At 33.4% G+C, this 20,597-nt stretch overlaps 1 protein-coding gene across 1 annotated transcript in view; it reads right to left on the bottom strand.

Moving 5' to 3' along the window:
* The window catches only part of LOC111028390 (tRNA dimethylallyltransferase, mitochondrial), a 97,030-nt gene that overhangs the window by 62,216 nt on the left and 14,217 nt on the right, over nucleotides 1-20,597 (bottom strand). The window lies entirely within an intron of this gene.

The following is a 20,597-nucleotide window of genomic DNA, read 5'->3' as shown; positions in this document are numbered from 1 at the left end:
ATCTCAAACATGCAACCCCTAAATAAACTATGGCCGAATATGTATTAAAAAAACGCATACCTATGGCCGAATATGTATTAAAAAAACGCATACCTATGGCCGAATATGTATTAAAAAAACGCATACCTATGGGTAAATACATAATTGATAGCCGAGAAAAAAATAAAAATGCAAATCAGCTAAAATTGTACGTAATCCTCGATGACAGAATTTATTGTTTAGCAAACATAATAAATATAATACAAATTAAATTAAATTATTTTCTTCATCATAATATTTTTTTTTAAATCATTTATTAGTACCTATATATCAATTAATATAGTAAACAAAGTATTAAACTACCGTATATTAAGCACGAAGACATTGAAACCTGCAACTATATACAAAATAAACTCTGCAAAATATACTCTGTCGTTACACGTAAATAAATCGATCGAAAAACATATATTTTTTATTTTATTTATTTTATTTTATTGGTTATACGGGCTTTGGCCCTTTTACATTACAATTTGTATTTTACATTAGACATTTTACAATTAGATAAAGCAACTTAGATCTAAACAATTTACATTAATATATAATATGTATATCAGATGACAATTATAGCTTAATATGTTGAAGAAAAAAAAGAAAAGAAAAAAAAATATAAGAAATAAAAAATAAAAATATTTTACAAATTTAGCAAATCGTCAAAGGAAGGCTCTGCATTGGCAGACGTCATTAGGCGTCTTAAAGGCTTATTAGCCATATAGTTGGTGGTGGCGTGTGGGACATAGAAGAAGTCCTTTGAACGGGATTGNAATTGTATCGTGAAAAATTATGTTTTCAACATTTTCTTTACTAGCCTTTATCGCCGATTATTAATTACTACAATCAATGATCAATGATTAGTAACTCAACATACACTACACGCAGTTGTTGTGCGCCATCATTTCCGACGCGTCGCATTGTTTTTCGAAGGACACACCTACAACTATATAGTGCAACTGAAATCAAGAGCGATCGATCTCACCCGGCGGCCAATGTCGACTAAACCCCAACATATCGGGGATTTCCCAGGGATAGCTAACATACATGTATACATATTACATACATACCATACATACATACATACATACATACAAACATACGAACCATACGTACATACATTTAGGTAACTATATACGCCATTATAAAGTAGGTATAAATATACAAGGCGGGAGAGGAGGTTTTCTAATATAGTCGGGTTGTAGCAATGCAGCAATAAAACACGACGCAGCGGCGGGAAAAATCGTCGGCGAGACCTGAGGGGTGGTGGTCTACCGGCGCATAATGCCATATATTGATCCGTCTGCGTCGGATGAGTGTGCGTGTGTAAGTGTGTTTGTCTACCTTTTGCGGCGAGGTGGTGTGTCTGGCCGCCGGCGGCGGACTTGTTGCGCGCTACCTATATATACGGTCGGTCGTCGGTTACATTATATGTACATAATATAACAGCTATATAGTATATAGCTGCAAGACACAAAATACATAAACCTCGTCTCTCTGCAGCCTATCTCTGTCGGCCCGCCTGTGGGGTAGGTTAGGTGACGGAAATTTTAAACAGCCCACGCGCCGCCGCCGTCACGGAATGGTCTTTTCACCCGTTATTATTTGTTTATATTATTATACACTTTCGGTCGGTCGAGACCGCGTTCGTCTCTACCTAGCTTGTATAATATTAATGTGGATTCAACAATTTTACAAAATTTAACAACAGCGAATGGGCACTTCCACAACATTTTGTTCTTTACTTTTCTTAAAACAACTGCAATAACTGCGTGTACCTACATTTAAGTCGAAGTGGATTACAGTACAGGACGCGGGAGAAGCACCAGAGGAATAAAATCGCGGAATGCGCGAAAATTGTTATGTTCTCAACTTTTTGCATGTGGGATCATAAACGTCGATACAAGTATTCTCTGATGGAGTGGGTTGATGGTAAATTTGTTGGGGACGTGCAGAAGACATACAATTTCATAGGTACGGCGGAGAGGTAAATATACTCGGTCACTGCAGAATGCTCTTGCAGACACCGACGATTATATACGCCACAAATTTGTTGAGGGAAAAAATTGATAGCGACAACGCAGAGATGAGAGGATGGCGTCGCGAAATGACATTTGTCGATAAAAAAGTTATCCCCGCATGTGAACACTGTATGGGGAAAATAAGAGGGAAAACATGTATACATATATGTACCTATAGTTAGATATATTGTCTAACGCTCAATATCGCATGCCATACCCTCCCACTCGAATCTAACGCAGAGCTTGTTCTTATATATTCTATATTTACCTATATATATATATATATATATACATATATACCTATATATGTATACCCGGCAGTGCAGGTTTTCGGTCGAATAATTTTGTCGGACTTTATCGCGAGCGGTGCACGCACAAGACTATACGTTACAAAATACTTACAAAAAATGTGTAAGCCCGACCTGTGACGGGCGTATTTATCAATGATTGTATCGACTCAATATCATACATACATACATAGGTACATACATAGAACATACGCATGACGCATGCCCGGGGCGTGGTAGTAGACCGAACAGAGAGAGAGAGAAAGATTATCCGCGGAGATTTTCGCTGTACCTATACCTATGTATATTTATTGAACTCTTCGAAGCATTTCCGTTTATTTATTATGTTATATAACACACGGCAATATTTAGGACTGAAGCAAACCGGCGAATTTTAATTGTACATCAAATGTGCGACGATATTATATAGGTACATAATAATGCGGATACACGGTATGATAATATATTATTAATATGCGTTTAAATATAATATTATATCCTAACAGCATACGCATATATTTCAATTATATATTTATATGTATATAATATAGTATTTTCACGGTATAGTAAAGTCAAACTTCATAGCATAAAGTGTATAAACGATATCTATTCTGTTTTGTATATGAGCAAAATTTTCCTGCTGACGCCCACTCGAAAACGCGCTAAATATTTTACTTATTTCGAAATAGTTTCCCACGTTTATGTACAAACTGTTTGAATTGATATCCAGTATATAATATTCATAACAGATAATATCATTATATTATACAAACGTAGTTGGCGTTATGTTCGATGTAGAAGAATTAATAAGGTATGAAACGCTTGTACAATGACAATCGATATTAAAAACTATTGAAGTCGATTCGACGATCACAAGAGCGTTTTTAAATGTCTATTTTCATCATCATAATAATTAATATTATAATTATAATATACGATAGTAGTAATATACATCGATATAGTTGGTTCCTTATAACTAAATTTTTTAAATATATTATAGGATAACGGTGTTCACTATATTATAAGTATCGATTATCAGCCGATTGTGAAACATAAAACGGCTGTATCATACGAAACACATATTACATAATATAATATGTATACAGTTATCAATAATGCGTATTAAACAAAAGATCAGTTAAGAAAATAAAAAATTCAACGTACGATGTTTTTTTTTATTTTTTTACAAATATATTGGTATCAAACTATCAATAACCGTTTTTCAATCATTCAACAGTGTTGGAAAAAGTTCTAGGGTTACAGGACATTTAATAAGACATTAGTGGAACACAATATTAATACATTTGACCAGCGTGTGTTTATTTTCTTGCGATCCTTTTTCCCCGGACATAGAAAAAATATATATAATGCACTATAAGCGCGGGCACGCGCGAATGCACGTATAGTTATAGGAAATATTAATCAGAACATAATAAAATAACATATAATAAGGTTTATAAACGTTATGAGTTTGCTGCCATGCGGAATAATATTGTTTATATCAGTCTCGAAGCGTTCTAGTTTAAAATTCTCAGAGTGAATCATATCTGTGATCTAAACGACTTTAACCGGCCAATTAGATTGCTGCCGCCGAGAGAGGAATTTATGTGGATGATGGTTTTACGCCGGCCGTCCATATATATATATACACCTATGTATATAATATATCGTCGTTTCAAAGTCGAATTTAATATTAATAGTCACGCATATACCTCAACGCGGCTATATACATAGGTATTGTATATTATTATTACATTCGGTGCATACGTAAAAAAAAAAATATTTTTATCGCACACGTATATTATAACGTATAATATGTTATGTTAAATACGAGACACACGACGACGGTCGTCTCCCGGCGAAAACGTCAATAACAATAAAAGCCCAACACATAGTTCGCGGTTTACGACGACGGCCTATGCGTTGCACAACTGTTATATTATTATTATTATTATTATTATTATTATTATTATTATTATTATTATTATTATTATTATGATATTACAGCAGGTAGGTACCAAGCGACGCAGTAATAAAACCACTGAAAATCTCATGCGTTCGTATACGGAAAGAATTTGTAAAACTTTTGTGTTGTTATTCGCGAGTTTTTGATTCAGAGGTTGCATAACGATTTAACAATATATTGTAATGCGTAGGTAATACTAACCTATCTGTATCGAGAATAAGACCAAAATTCTATGAATTCTTTACAAAATGTTTTTTAGAATTTAAATTACACGTCCGTCTCGGTCGAGATTAAAATGAGATATTGCGTTATTTTTGCAGTATACACATTCGGACGCGTACGACGGTATAATATCATTACTACAACGACTACTTATTTATTAAAGATACAAAAGTGGCGTTACGAGTTGGCGCCGGCTATACACTATGTACACCGCATTATTATAATAATAATGTGATATATAGTATAACGGAGTGTAACAAAACGCGGGAAATTTCGAAATATTATGTTATAATTTATTCAACTTGCGAGTCAAATATATGTACTTTAATTATCTAATTTGTTTACAACAACTCGCGGGCTCGTGGAATATACGACAAATTAACATATACTATAGTGTAAATTACTGATAAAATGTTTTATCCTCAATTACTCACGATAACGAGGAAACCTCACACAAGCGCCACCGCCACAATAATAATATTATGTCGTTATAAGCTAGCGGGCAGCGTATATTAAAAATACTCAACGAATGAGTCTGACCGCCACGACGTTTTTCAGAAAGATAGCGCACAGCAATTATATCAAACTTTCGTCGTTGGCGGAATGTTTGATAAAAACGTGCACGGTGTCGTACAAGATCTCGTCGTCAACTATCGGAGCATGAATCCGGACAAAATAGTTTATTACATTATGTCTCTATTATTATTGTGTGTAGGATCCGCGGTATGGGCGACTCCACATTAAACCGTGATAACTCGAACCGTAATTAAATCAAAAATAAATCACGGAAATGTATACCAATTTTTTATTGCGTACTGAAGTGATACACAAATGTTTGCATTGATGGACTAAATGGTAATCATAGTGTGGAACTGGTTTAAAATTTTCTTTGAGTAAGATAGGATCTACTCTTTGGTAGTCTGGTATATGGAGTAAGTAAACTATAATCATTATATGTATATCATTATATAGTAATATAGTATACTGGTAACATTGTGCAGATAAGCCGCTTACAGCACCAAATCATTTTTTGGAATCTTTTAATGATTTATTATATTGAACGTTTAACACACGCACTAAAGACACCACAAGTATAAATAAAATGTCACAATTTTTTTTTTTGTATACATAGGTAATTTAAGCTTTATAAAACCCAAATACTCGTATTCCTAACATCTTTAATTTGACGACACTTCACTATACAGTCCACACAAGACTTTTCTGTAGGTATACATATTATTTATATTGGAAAAATAACGAGTGAGATAAGCAGTGGGGATGACTCTTGATGACTAAACGAGCGAAAACGATGTTCCTTCTTTAACCCGGTTTCGTGTTAAATCAAATATGGTAATACCGATGTTTTTAATACTGTTGTAACACTCATTTAAATGTCATCGACTTGCTGAAAGTCGAGTACATGTACTCGCGAAACAATAGCCGTGTAACAAGACCGAATACAACATGTATAACATTATCATAATATACAAACAAAACGTGCGGTAAAATAATAATAATAATAGTAATAATATTTAAACAGTATACGTTACAGCGTGTCAGGCCCGCCAGCCCAGCCAACGTGTCAAACGCGTCTCTGGATAATGATGGTAACGACAATAATGATAAAAAAAAAATAATAATAATAATAATAATAACAATGTAATTTTACCCCCATCGCGGTACTCTTATTATTACACAAATGACTACGGTATACACAGGTTAGGTTATGAAGTGTGAGAAATGACCGGAAGAGGAGAGGGATAAGAGAGGTAAATATGATGTTGAGTAGGTGGGGGTTTTCGTCAATACGTTTTGTCTTGGTCTAGGTCGGTATCTCGGCGTTGCAATCGATAGATAAGGGCCGATGTGTGGGTTGGGATGACATAGTAGGGCTACGTGTTGCAGGTACGTCATCAGCTGGATTTTTTAATTGTTATAATTTGCAACCGCAGTAAAAAAAATCGAAAAACCAAACAAAATAAATAAAGTACAAGAATGGAAGAAGAAAACTCAAAAAAAAAAAAATTTAGCAACTATCGGCCGTGGCACGGGCCTTGGATGATAGGCGGCGTCGTACGATTTCTTCTCTTATGGCGACGACGACGACGACTGGATCAGTCGCCAGACACGGCGACGAGGGTTAAGGTCGCCGCCGCCGAGCGTAATGATGAGTGCCGATGGTGGCCCGTCGACGGCGAACGACAATCCATTTCGCCAGCCGGTAAACATTTTTTTTTTAGTTTAAAGATTTTTTTCTGCAGTTCCACGAACGAACACGATCGCTCCCGCACCGCCGTCTCAAAATATCTCGAAAAATCTCGTTAGCCAGCACATAATATACGTACGACGACGGCGGCGACGAGGCTAACGACCCACAACATTCTTACATGTATATAAATATATATTTATATACATACAAGGTACTAGTAAATTACGAAAATAATAATACAAAATATATTACGAATGATAATGACTATACGGTTTACGAGCAAAAACCACTACTTTTTCACTAACATCTCCGCCTCAGAGGAGTTCCTGCACCAGTATATATACCCGCGTGAACGTAATCCATACGAATCGTATGTGGTAGTGACTGTTAATGTTGAGGTCATGTCCAAACGAAACATATATACAAGACTGCGTATGGTATTTGTTAAATAGCAAATTAACCGCGGAAATCATAGACGATATTGTCATAAAAAAATGACTATTATATATAGTTAATTTCATTGGTAATATGTTTTAAAAATTACTTCTTTTTGAAAAGATTCAAAAATACCGAAGCGCCAACCGAGTCACGACGTTATATCGGAAAAAAAGTAAAAGCTGTGCAAAGTTAGTAGTTACTCTAGAAAATGGGAACAATCCTATTAGCATTTAACATAATAATAGTAATAATGTTAACAGTTGTTTGCATTTAATAACTCAAAAGGTATTCGGTATGTTAATATATTCACAACAGTTTCCAACAACTTCAAATCCGTAATAGCTCTACTCATCTATAGGCCTAATTTAAAACAGTCATCAACGATTTACAGAAAGTGTTACCCATCATTAGGTGTCCCAAACCCTCCAGATCGATTTGGAAATGTTTCTGGGGCCCTGCGAAAAATATAAAGTACTGTATAAATTATTGGACGATTGAGACAACCAATAGTCTACAGAACATAATTATAATATTATAAACTGTTCGACAAAGAAGTATTCATAAAATACGTAGATATAATAGGCAAGCGCATAACGGACATAGAGTAAAAAATATTATATGAATATATGCGGGCGCATTTGAGAAAGGAAAGTCATAACACGTATCTTAAATTCTTAACTAATACATTAAATACGGGTGTGTGTGTGTGTTAATTTAACTGTCCAGACTCCAGGAAACATCTACAATAGTTGAAGCTGAAGTACAACTACTGATAGTAGTAACTAATAGTTATGTCCATAGTATTTTTTTTTTATATAAAATCTTCAGACTTGCGAATTATTGCTCGATTTCTAACCGTCAGACGCCTATACTTCATCTATAATAATTAAAATAACTGATGTTTACGAAACAATTTTTCCAATGATAATCAAATTAAATAGGTACTGAATACCCGGCATAAAATTACTCGACTTAACTCGATTACGATCACAAACGACACCAATGCGCAAGCGTTCATTAAATCGTACTATCATAATATTATTAAATACACTGAAATGCAATATAATTACCGCGAAAATAATGATAGGTTTACAAATAATAACTTGCTCCTGTTTTAGTTTTTATTTTCCGCTCGCGTAAACATCAAAACTCTATACAAATGGGTCATACAAATTATACAGATTTTTTTATTATTATTTTTAAATGCAATCCCCCACTCCACACACAATGTGTGTACCGTCAAATTCGGACGACCCTGTATACACGTATATTATTATACCATGCCTTGGCGGCGGTGTTACACGGTCCTATTATATATATTACATATAATATATACATAATACATTAGCCACGATGCGTGCGTGCCAAGTTAAATAATACTTCTCATATGCGCATTATTTCTAGTCTAGTGCTCGGCAGACTGCATTCGGCTGGCGTAACACGTTCACATGCACGCACACACGTACGTACAGGGTACCTATGTATAATACGTACTTAGGAGTGTTGTATACATGTATATTATAATATTACATTTGTATATAGGTACTATATACACAGTGCTTACGTGTAGACGACCACAATCGTGTAACGCCGCCGAAGCCGCACGACGCAAAAATGTTTACCGATAACTATACGTGTGTCGATAATTTGTTGTGTTTTGAATTTTTTTTCTTTAGGGCGAAAAATTATATCGTTACATAGGGTACCTACATACCTATAAAAGTAATTGTACAATACGTAATGAAAATGACAGGTCGTACAGCCAATACGAATCGAGTAGATACGTTTCGATGCAGCCGAAGAGACTGCTCTGCACAGCTCCATACGTTTTGTAATATAATTATTTATGAGTATTGTCGTGTTCGATTGACCGAAAAAAATCATTATACGAATATATTCTCGATAGGAGACGGGTGGTGGAAAGAGATGCTCTTATACACAATTAATATTCGGACGGTATAATGTTGGTGTAAAGTAATTTGATACGAAACAATATTTTATATTGATATGTACCCAGCAGACTGCTATACGAATTTATACACAATATTGAATATTACATTATATATCAGAGGTAGGTATCATCCGTCAAATTGAAATTATCGTTTTTTTTATTCAAAATAAAATTGATCCTGCTGTTTTCTAACGCCGAAAAGTATATGAATCAGCCGTTGTAAATTTATGAAATTCGGGGCAGTGGTATCCAAAAATAATTTGACTTTATAAAATATGCATAACTATTAACTACCCACTACCTATGTAAGATTAAACGGTTTATACAGATATATATGATTTACCTGTAGAACAAGACGATTAGTATGATAAATATGCGAATAATTCGTACGTGTTGTATATATATTGCTATAACTAAAAACATTAGATGCGAGTAACTAAAATTAGTATTACCTTCGTCAAAGAACAACCATGTAGTACTTATATAAAAGAAAAATGACACGTCGTCATAGATTTGAGCGAATGAGCTTGATATAAAATATTAATTTCTAATCACATTTAAATGAAGTAAGAAATATTAGTTTGTACCTGTCATTGGTGTGCCTATTTAAAATATCACATTCCATCTTACTATATGAGGTTCCTAAAAAAATTCGAGATCAAAATTAATAATAATGGTAAATTGGTCAACATACATTATACATACATAATTACAGCACTCTATATAATATGCGTCTATAATCGAATAATAGCTTACTGTGGAAAAAAGAAACCTAATACAGAAAGTATTGATACAATAACGATAGATTTTTATCAGTTTTTCTATTGTTCTTTTTCACTAATAGTTTTAAATAAAACAATAGAACTATACAATAGATATAATGACCACTCGTTAAAATAGCGACACCCCTCAAGTTACATTGGCCCCAGGGTAGTAATGTAGCAAAGACATTTTCATTGGACTAATAAGTAATAATAACACGTAAAACTCTGTATTTCTGTGACAAAATCTATTACAGAAACTTGAACTGCCAACAAACTACTAACAAACATGATTATACAGGAACTATAACGCTATATATTATATTATAATTATTTATAATACCTAGTTAATATTTAAAAATAACTATTTTATATTAATCACTGCAGAGATAATTGTTTTAATATTTTTTAATTCAACTAACTACAACATCAGTTTTGTTTTCATAAATATGATTAAATTATAATGGACAATTTAACTATTCGAAATTACAGCTATAAGTGGATTTAAAACATGCACGCCAACCAACTATACAGTAAATATAATAACTTAATTGAATTCACAACTTATATTATATACGCCGACCACCATGCACACATACGACGCAAAAGACGCATAAGACGCATAAATATAGCTTGAACAAAAAATCTCAACGAAGTGAGAAATAAATAAATATCAACCACACTGAATCAGCCAAGTCGGGTTTTAAGCTACACGAGACGAAATAAATGTTATCTATTTTGTCCATCTATATCTGAAACGTTATTATCTCCTACACACAACACGACTAATCGAATAATACTACGCGATTAGATAGTATTATTAAAGTGTTTATGTGCAGACTATATATTTTTATAAACGACACATTCAGCTTAAATTTCCTCAACACGTTTTGCTGTGCAGTCACGAGCCGTAGTGTGTGGTGGAAGAATAATAATTCACAAAAATGCGATCACAAATAGATAACGATTGAAAAATCAACATAAATAATATATACCTATTTTTTCAATATCCGTTTTCTTCTGATTCCGTTATCCTTCAAAGTTTAAACAGAATTAATACTATGGGTACTCTATTACTAATTGAGTGCATTTCGATAAATATTTCATTTTATAAACTTTGATAGGAAGTACCCATGTTGAATAAATCATAAGTTTGATCACGTTTCAGTTATTAAGTGTAAGCAAATATTCTAAACTAATTAATAGTTTCATTACCTATATACTATGGTAAAGTTATTAGAAGGTACCTATCAGTTACAATTTATCAGCAGCGATTATAATAGTAATGCTACTTTAAAGAGCGAACAGTAAATGTATTATGGACATCAATCTTTTCACGCGGGTGTGTTAATTAGAAAACTTAAAAAGGATATCCAAGAATTAAAAAATATAGAGAAAAGATGCGCATGGATTACGAGTTGAGCGTCGCTCACTTACAACTCACCTTGGCACAGACAGTGTTATATTATTATTTGAAATAATAATATATTATATAACTTAAGGAATTTGTCTAGAGAACAAAAACATCACTGTAAGAGCTAACTCACTTAGCTTAATATCTAAGCTCGATTTTTAAACCTTGAAAATTTTAATAAACGAAATAAAAAAGAAATAATTTAATGTAATAAAATAATGTTATGTTAATATTTATTTTGTTAATCACATTTGCTTCTATAGTTTTTACTTAAAAATCATAAAAACGCATACAAAATATCTTGGAAAAAAATTGTACACGTCATTGTGGTATTAAAAATGATGGTGTTATTGAACTCAATACCATCAGCAGGTATATTATGCCAGTAATGATACTTGAGGTTGAGAGGTTCTCAGAAAAGTCTAACTTAAATATTTGAATACATCGTTATATTGTATTCAAAGAAAAAAAAATTGTATTTTCGAACTTACGTTTAATTATGCTATTCATATTTCATTTTAGATTCAGTAATTGCTTTCTTTTCAACGGTATAAATACAATTCGGCAATATCAAAGATATACCTACATAATATTATAATGACGGGATTTAAAATGTCGTCACGATACGTCTAATTTACATATTACTTTATTATCAATATAATATAATAGTATGCTAATCATTATCATTATTTTCGTAATGAAAATTGTATAGAAATTGTATGTAAGCTACAATAAACGAGCGTTTGTAAATTATGTAAAATCAGATTGTAAAGAAACGACTCCACTGCAGCAGCTATAATAAATGTGAACATACTTTTTGGCCGCGGATATTATAATCCTGCCATATTAAATTATCTAGTATCGACTGTTGTGCATTCTGTATATAAATATATAAAGGTACCTATATGTTGAACAAATCGATCAAAAAACAATAACGGTATGCGATTGTTGTTACGTCATAACTATTATATAGCGGACGGGGCGTCATAAAATAAAAAAATACCTATAACAGATACCTATTATGAAACTCGCGAAAGAAAAAGCGAGACGCCCAGACTGTGGGCGTGTGGGTGGGTGGGTGGGAATTTGGCGAAAATCAAAAACTGCAGTTCGGTATACAATGATGGGTGGACCCCCGAAATCCGCGATACCGCATAGTCCTCGGATTCGGGCGGAATCCTGCATCGGCAGCACCAAAGTCGAACATCTGCACGCAATACATTACACGTCACAGGCCCCCGACCTCTATAATATTATTATAATGTACGAATGTACGCAACAATAATCGTATGAACACGCGAGCCGATGGTAAATTATTATCGTCGTCCGTGCGCAATAGTAATAGTAGTGATAATAATATAATATATAATACATTATTATTACAATATAGGTATATGACTTTCTCGTGATTTCCATTGTCCGGGCTCGTCGTAAGCGGTCCAGGCACACACACGCGCGCGAGCAAAGACATAGGGGGGCGGCGGCGGCATATTTTATAAACGAATTTCCCCCCCCCTCCACCCATCCGTTCGCCCGATATCGAACTTGGTCCGGTGGAAGAGGACGTGGAGGTGGCGGTGGCGGTGGAGGAGACAGTGGCTGCTGCCGCTGCCGTTGCCGCTGCTGCTGCTGCGATAACTGGATCGGCGCTCAGGAATGCGGCGAGTCTCCCGACGACCGACCGACCGCCCGCCGTACAATCAGGCGGCGGCGGCGGCGGCGGCGTCGGCTTTTTGGCAATGTCGCCAGGCGACAGGTCACGCCGCCGCGCGCGGCCGGCCGGCACACAACCGGTCCGCCGGAGACTTGCACACACGCACGACGACGCCTGTTGTTGATCCGCTGGTGGGGACGGATGTGTGTGTGTGTGTGTGTGTGTGTGAAAGAGCGGGGAAGGGGTCTCGCGGGACCGGAGGAGATTCCCATTCAATTTTTGCATAAGGCGAACGCTTCGCCCCCGCGCAGCCGCGGAACACCGCCGCCCCCCGCCGTGCGACGACCGGTCGCGGCCCAGTTTATCTTTATCGTTATATTATTTATTTTATTATTATTCTGTTTTATTATTTTTTTTTTTTAATTGGAATGACCACCACCCGCTTACAGGGGTTACCAAACGTCGGGTCCTTGAAACACATCTATCGCAGACAATTGACCAAGGTCATTAACCGGACTCGTTTATCACACGAGTGTGCAAGTGCAATGCCGAACTACACCACCACCGCTTCTCATAAACGCAAGAGCCGTGGACCCTCCAACGATTCGTACCACACACATTGAAGTTTAACCTCAAGTATTTTATAGAGAGTTGCCCTCAAAAGTTCAAACGCGGTTTGATACACATTACCTCCCTCTCATCGAGTGGTAGTAGAAAGAGAGAAACCTGAAAGATACGCTGCAGCAGGAGAGCACTCTTACCGATTTTCAGGAAAAATCCAAAACTAGTAAACTAAGGTAAACCAAAAAAACCATATTTTTATTACGATATTGGAAGACAAATGTGTACGTACTTTTCTAATTTTGGGAATTTTTTAGAAAATATAAGTGTGGTTTCTGATTTTCACAGTCGCAATGATGTGTTTTCTACAATACAAAGTTAACAGACGATGTAATAACTGAGTGATGTTTTTTTCACAGCAAAATAAACAGTAGACAGAATGAAAAATCTAATTAAAATTAAATGGCAATGTATTTTTTCAGATGTATAACATTTTCAAACAAAACAAGACACAGGTTTCAAACGTAATAACATTTGTTCATAGTATAATAGCTAATAGCTATTATTCATTGTTTTATGAATATCATATGGGACGCATATAAAAACTATTAATATCAACTACCATACTTCTAGTTAATCTTCACGGAGCATATACTCTTACAGAGATAAAATTCTAAAATAAATATGAATGATTTTATTTTTATTTTCAAAACTGGAATTTTTTATTTGACCTTTTTATAAAAGTATATGGTTGAAATCATTCATGGTTAAATCGTATCTTGTCGAGGGGCGGTGATATAAATCAAAATGCAATTAAGAAGAAAGACGGCGGAATAACAATACACACACATATACATGTATATATATATATATATATACACATAAATAATGTGTGCACTCTACGAAACCATTTACTATATGATATAATCGGAGAAGAGACGGACCACCGAGAGGACTTCAGACGTTGCATAAATTTCGTTCCACTGTAGGAATTCTCCCCGCTAAAATTTCAGTTTTAATCACACTAAAATATGTAACTCGTTAAAAGTTTAATAAATACATATCTCATTTGATCATGAACGAAAACGAGATAAACGCATTTTCAATACATATAGTGATAGACACAGTTCGACGAGTTCCTTTGTTCGGCTGTACATATTTATAATATATTATTTAAATTGGTCATAATTTGAGTAGTTATATAGTCTAGTTCGAAAGTACACGGGCGAGCAGACGTATAAATTTTAAACTTGCACAGTACAAAGAGTGGCGATTTCAACTCCGTTAAAAGTAATTATAATATATTACATTGCGACTCGATCGTTATCGAAGTATAACACTATATATTATATTTATAAGTATATATATATATATTAGATTTTAAGTTTTCGCAAGAACGCACTTCCTATTTCATATGACATATCAATAATACCAAACGACAAACACCGCGCAGGCCCAAGTATTCGAACGCAATATGTGTATACGACGATTAATACGTGGAAAAGGTAATTCTCAATGTTTGCCGTGGCGCGGTAATGGATGAGATAACTTGAGCAACAAAGCGAGCAATAAAGATTATGAACTTTGAGAGCTAATGATTTGTGTTCCGGCGTGAATACCCCCTCAGAGTTTATTCTTTGTGTTTATTTTACACAAGAGTATATTATAATATTATAACGACAAAATGTTTGAGCAGGTACTTAAACAGAAAGAAACATACACGCACACACACGTGCACGCCCGCGCCAGCGCGTTGAAACGTTATCCGAGCCAGTCGGGAGCGATAGACTACGGCCAACAGGAATGTCGGAATCGAAAATCGACCCACCGAGAGCAGATGCGTTTTTACGTAAAGCCCCACGGCGCGTCGCGTGGAACTCGGGTACGCTTGGTATCGCTTAGATGACGCGTCGTGGGAATGGTGAGGGTCGTCAGAGCTCATTGGTATAATATCGCGGGCGCGGCTCGCCTAAGATCACTCGGAGCAGGCGATCTTTTAGGCACGAATCAAATGTACCGCCGAGTGCGTCGCATGCGTTCCCACGGCGCGCCACCGAAAATGCGTCGTATTTCTCAACTTCGTTTTTAAATTCAACTGTATACGATATTATTACGACCAGTTGCTTTGTAACTTATCGAATTCCCCAAAAAGTGTAATAGTAAAATAATAATGATAATTAAATAATCAAAACTAATTTTATTGAGCATAATGCACACTTCTGTACATGGTTTATTAATATGCAATTTGTTTAATCCAAAACTTTATTAAACGCCTATATGCACGTATTATGAACACGTGTGACGCGTTCCCAATAAAATCGGCTCGGTTTAAAGTTACTAATAATAGTCGTGAGCCAAGTGAACACGTGTAAAATGTGATATTTAAACAGTATAGTAAACTATTTTTGCGACAACCAACAGTAAAGAATGCAGAGAAAATACTACATATCTAATCGACTATTATTCGTCAAGGAATCTGGGCTAAATAATATGCATGTAATCAAGATCCATTCATAACTGGTTCCGTGGTATAAAAAAATTTAAACTTCTCAGTTTTTAAAAAACACGTAAATAACAATACGGAGATAAACTTGGATTTTAGTAGACATACTAAGGTACCTATACAATTTAACAACTGCGGCACTTGGTCTGTTTAATAACAGTTATTAGTCAAATTGAACCATATTTCAATACCGGAGAAGAGATTAAATATTAGATGTCCAAATGTATGACCTCAAAGCGTTTAATCGAGCGAAATGTGATTTTTTTTCAATAGACATAATTATGTACAACGAGTTTCCTATAAATTCTATTCAAAAGACCTTATAGGTTATTCCTTTCACAAATAATTGCCCACGGTTGATGGCGGCAATGCCCAGGTGTTCGTTTATTGTCAATGAGACACCGGTCTTCAATATTGCCTCCAAAGAATTATGAATGGAGTTTCTTATAAACGAAAACCCAAATCCAATCCCCAGCAGTGGTTTTACTTCACCACAAACACATAACACAAGGGACGTATTAAATACGTATGTACAATTCCACAAATTAGTTCAATGTCACTGGGTTTACTACGGGTCTACAGGTCTTCAGTAATTGCAGCCTACACAACCAAATACATTTTTCCTTTATATTTGTGATTCTCATATTACCAAATTCACAGTGGCTTAAATACTGACCACCCTATTATGTTATACGCCCCCATGTTTATTAAATCGAATTAACAATAATTTGTTATTATATGTACAATACCTATATCATAATTGTATGAAGCTATATATTTTTCATTTAAAAAGTAAAGTTCACCGGAAAGTTACGTTATTTATAGCCATGAAATATTTTTGATTTGTAGGTTGATTACATTTGATTTTTTGTTTATAATAAGGATTAATTAAAGAGGACACAACGTCTCCGCTCAGATTTGTTTTCTAAATATAATGATTTATCATCCAGTTCAAATATAACACATCCATTACAATCTCATAATTGACAATCACTGTATACTAACTTGTCCACCTTTTTTATTATTGTTTTTTTTTAATTTGGATTTTTTATGTTTGATAATTGTACATAACTAATAATTTAAAAGTTTTATCAATGAATAGTCTAAACAAAATAGTCTGTAACTCCTTTAATACATTGATAAAACCTTCATCAAACGTACAAGCAAATCAAACTAAAAAAAAAATTGGTTTATATTTAAAAAAAAATGTTTTACTATACTATAATTTGATTTTGTCATTAAATATTTATAAATAAAGAATGAATGATCACCCCATATTTAAACTAAAATAAAGTTTTACTAATTCATAGATTTGCATAATTTTTAATTTATTCTTGAAGTACGTTTAAAATCGTTAAGTTAGAATACATTATTTTAAATGATTAAGCTATCGAATTTCTGATAACTCACCACTTAAGACTATGTAATAATCGTTATAACTGCGTACATTTATTTCAATTTAACATCTGAAACGCGTTTAACAATTTGTCTGTTATCTCGATCCAAAATTAACTCTCGAGTCCCAGTGGGAAACGCCTAAATTAATTCTTGGTCACACATATCATATTGGATTTAAGCCATTTTCTCATATTATTCATATTATATACATACAATTTTGTGGCACTGAGTTCCCGCCAATAAATCTATCATGAATGGGACACATAAAAGTGTGTGACTCTGCAAGACTCAACTATTTTAATGGCCAACAGCAGTCCGCCACCGCCACTGCAGCCTCATCAATAGCTTATTTTATGTTTACTGCTGAAGATAGCAGTCCCCGACGTTTTGTTTGCAAACCAACAACACTTAATTACGACGTTAATAATAATAAAACGTTATTTGTACTGTAAAATAGTATGGGTACGACGGGGTTGTGTCGACGGGATGAAACCGGTTATAGGGTAAAGTCATCAATCCATGCACGTTTGAGAAAACATATGTGACGAAAACTACTATCAGCAAATACCATCTTCTCTCTCCCAAAATTAAGAATAATATAAGAAACAGAAAAGGTGGCTTGATTTATTGTAATTCATCTTTCCCTTAATACATTTAGATCCACCGGACAGTTAAAACAACATATTCTGGTACTGATGCGATAAGATAAAATAAATAAAAATAATTGTTTATTAGAAAAATGAATTAGAGATACCCCAAACAGTTCTCATACATATTCACGAATTCAAGAGTGAGTTTGACACATTACACAACCGATTAGACCGGAAGAGGTCCATTGATTCACATAGTAAACCGGCGCCGGTCTCGATAGGGGCCGTGGTCGTGCCAAAAGTCATTTATTCGTTGACTCAAAAACTTTTTTATGACTTTAACGCATTTCTCAATATATATAGATTAGAATCACTCCATATATTATAGTAACAACCGTTTTACAAAGGTCAACTTACGCATACCAACCAATGTTTAAAATAAATTTCAATTGATTAAAAATCGTACATTTTTATAAAATATTTAATATTGATTTATTTTTTGAACATCATTAAATATGAAAATCGAAAGTGAAACAATAAAAATAGACACATTTAAATAACACATTTCATCTATAATAGAGAATGGCCTAGGACTTAGGTACTTGGACTGTTTTCTAATTAAAAAATTAAAAAATGCAATTATATACCTACTAAAAAAAACTTTTTAATTTTGAAAAAAATAAACTTTTAGTATTAAGTGACTAAAATAAAATAAATGATACAATTTCCTTGAAAATCTTAAATATATTTTTTCTTAAAAATTAAATTTAAATTAGCAACAATGGTTAAAATTAATTATAGGTAGGTACCTACTTTTATGAAATTATAAAATTTAAAAATTTAATTATCTTAACTTAAATTAAATTAACCTTCATACAGTAATTATATTAATTTACTATCATAACGATTTGTTGTAAAAGTTGTAGTATTTTGAGTTACTCTCAGAATTGTATACATATTGCCTACATTTGATTCTTCTGAATAAAATATAATTCATTCAAAACTAATTGTTAATTTTCAATAATTATATAGTAGGAACCCCCACTGTAAAATAGACGAGATAAAATTATTAGTTAAAATATTAATTGAATAAACACATTAGCGGCCATTATAAGTGTATGTAACACTTATATTTTAAGGTTAAGTATATTTTATATTTTATATTTTTTAACGGTTGAAAAAATCATTTAACTAAAGCAATATAATATAAAGATGAGACTCCATTGAAATTCTGTATTTCGTATATATATTATACATATTTAACACACAGCATATACAGCTACATTGCATAGTGAATATTAACACGATTATATTTTTTATAAATCTTAAATTCTTATCTACATATATAAACCATCAACCAAAGAACTGGATGGTTGTTCTTTACAATAAGTTTGGATTTCGATTTTTAAACCTGTTTTGAATTTATCATTTATACTATACTTAATATTTAATTTATTCGAGAATAGTTAAACATTTTTATTTTATTATAAAATATGGGTTTTCTAATCTAATAAATTATAATCAGTAATTTGTTGAAAATGGATACCAACAATTATTACCAAAACAAAACGTAATTGTTTTTACTTTTAATAACGGTTGATAAATAAATTGAAATTTTGAATATTAAAATACTGTAAGTACGTCATACCATCACAAAGAAAAAAGAAAAATAATTAGATGCATTTGAAAAACTATCAATCATTATAAATACCTACCATTTATAAACATCCGTTTAAGTTTTAATGGAACACTTATAAGTATAAACAATAAACATTGTTTATTGAGACTTTAATACATGTAACATAAAAAAAGAAATCGAATTTCAATGAAAACCACACGGCGTGTGAATGAAAACGTTTACACCATCGTAAGCAATTAGGATAAAAAAGCGGCAGAGACAAAACTCGATTGTTTCCGAACGTTTTATACATGCACGAAAGTCGTAAAATTGGTTTTTTACGACCGCACACAGTGTCGCGAACTTGTTAAGACCCACGAGTATTTTTTACTGAGTATTTTTTTATTATTAATTTTATGATGCAAAATAAATATTTTTCAAAAATATATATATCATGTAGAGAAGACTTAAATCATAACAATCCTCACCGACGTGACCCAGGTCGGCGTTTTGCCTTAAAATCTGTTTATCATAAATTAAAATATTTATACCCATAGAATAATAATAATATATATATGTATTGAACTATACTGATTCGTCTAAACTATAACAGTATAAACAGAGCATTTTCTTAAATACTACTTATCATATTACTAGTTTTCAAACATTATTTAATTTTAATTTTTGTTCTAACAAAGTATATTTGTTCGGTTTTGTCAGATTTTTTATTCTTCTTCAAAAATGTACGCAATATCAAAAAATTACGTCTTAAATGCAGATTGTGTTCACAAAACTAGTATACAAGGTCGAGAACAAAGAAGAAAAGATATAAGCATATGAAACGTAATTTATAGGCTGAGCAAGTTTTTGCTTTAATTTATCGGTGACTTATTCAACAATGAATAAATACCATTTATGATTTTTGCAATACTTCTATGATGGTATTGACTATAGTAAGTAATACATTAATTTTAAAC

This window comes from Myzus persicae, unplaced genomic scaffold, assembly GCF_001856785.1.
Source record: "Myzus persicae strain clone G006 unplaced genomic scaffold, MPER_G0061.0, whole genome shotgun sequence".
Taxonomy (NCBI): domain Eukaryota; kingdom Metazoa; phylum Arthropoda; class Insecta; order Hemiptera; family Aphididae; genus Myzus; species Myzus persicae.
Note: the sequence above shows the minus strand (reverse complement) of the source record. Positions and strands in the feature narration are given on the sequence as shown.